Below are 1,623 nucleotides of genomic sequence, written 5' to 3' on the forward strand. Positions count from 1 at the left end.
TCTAGTTATCCATTCGTTTCATGTTAAAAATTAATGCTCAAATCCATCTGGAATTCATTTTTGTATATTGCATAAAATGAAAAACTAAACCTTCCTTTTTCCGACAGATGTGCAAGTTCTCCACTGTAAACCAATGAAACTTCTGCATTTAGTATTATCTGACTTTGTGTAATCTATTCTGTTTCACAGATCTGTTTATATTTTCTTATACCAAAAACATAGCTTTAATTACAATGCCTTCTGTTTTCTTGTGTTTGTGTGTGAGTGTGTGCATGTGTTTTACATTTCCACTTAAACCCTTTCATTCGGGCCAAGTACACCAGACTGTGCTAGCTTGCGAAAAACCTCACAGAATTACTCTTAACCTGCATGTATAAAATAATCATTAGCCGAATTACAGTTAAGTATGTCTAAACTTGAGATAATATCTAAACTATAAACTATATGGGACTTTCAGTTTTTGCATAAAGAAACGGGGTTTAACCATCAACCCAAGAGAAGAAAAAAGAAAATATACTACGATGACCAACAGCCCTTTTTTGAACTGAAATATCTCCATTTCAGGAAGTTGAAGAACAGAGAAGCTAGACACTAAACAGTGTCCCTCGCTAGCTTAAAGAAGCATTGCTTTGAATCTTCCAAGTTAATCAACCTTTTGTTTTAACTTAGCCACAAAACACGCTTCAAAATTATAATAACCTCCTGATTCTATGTATGGCAGCCAATGTCCTCCTATCTCAGCCATATTTACTTTTAACATCCAACATTCTAATATCAGCGGACTTCTCAGCATGTCATCATGACCTTATAGAAGGAACAGAACAATTCAGAATACTGGCCATTGTACTTACTCTATTAATATTTATACATTCAATATAGTATATATGAAATAAGAAGGAAATTAAAAAATAAAATCATTAGAAGATATATCACCTTTGAGTGGTAGTAGTTTGAAGAGATACATATTTTTAGTAGTGAGAGATCAAGTGTTTTTAACACACCTGTAATAATGTACAGATAATTTTCCATCTGAGGTAAGGTTTCTTTAAAATAACTAATTTAAAAAGACCTTTCCCAAATACAGATTATTAAAAACATCGCTTGTGAAATTGAGTATAGTATCTTAGAAATGTCTTTTAAAATTAACAATAGTATGAAGTTTAAAAATCAAGCATTCATTCATTTAGTCAGCACATCTTTATTAAGCACTAGTTATAAAGCCAACACATCCATCAAATTATGTGACCATTCAACTGAACATATGTTAGGTTCCTTAGGCTTAAACAATATTTTAATCTCTTGTCCTGTCCAGGATAATGTAAATATGTTCTTTTCAAATAAGACACTTGGCTAGGTAGCCTGACTAAATAAAGTTTAAAAAAATGTTTTTAGGGCCGGCCCCGTGGCTCACTCAGGAGAGTGCGGCACCAGTAGCGTCAGTAGCGCCGAGGCCGTGGGTTCGGATCCTATATGGGGATGGCTGGTGCACTCACTGGCTGGGCATGGTGCGGACGACACCATGCCAAGGGTTGTGATCCCCTTACCGGTCAAAAAAAATGTTTTTAGAAAATTAGCAATCAGCACTATACTATTAAATTAACAGCAGTAGCCAAGGTTCTCAAA

The sequence above is a fragment of the Galeopterus variegatus genome, unplaced genomic scaffold, assembly GCF_000696425.1.
Source record: "Galeopterus variegatus unplaced genomic scaffold, G_variegatus-3.0.2 Scaffold8522, whole genome shotgun sequence".
NCBI classification, from domain to species: Eukaryota; Metazoa; Chordata; class Mammalia; order Dermoptera; family Cynocephalidae; genus Galeopterus; species Galeopterus variegatus.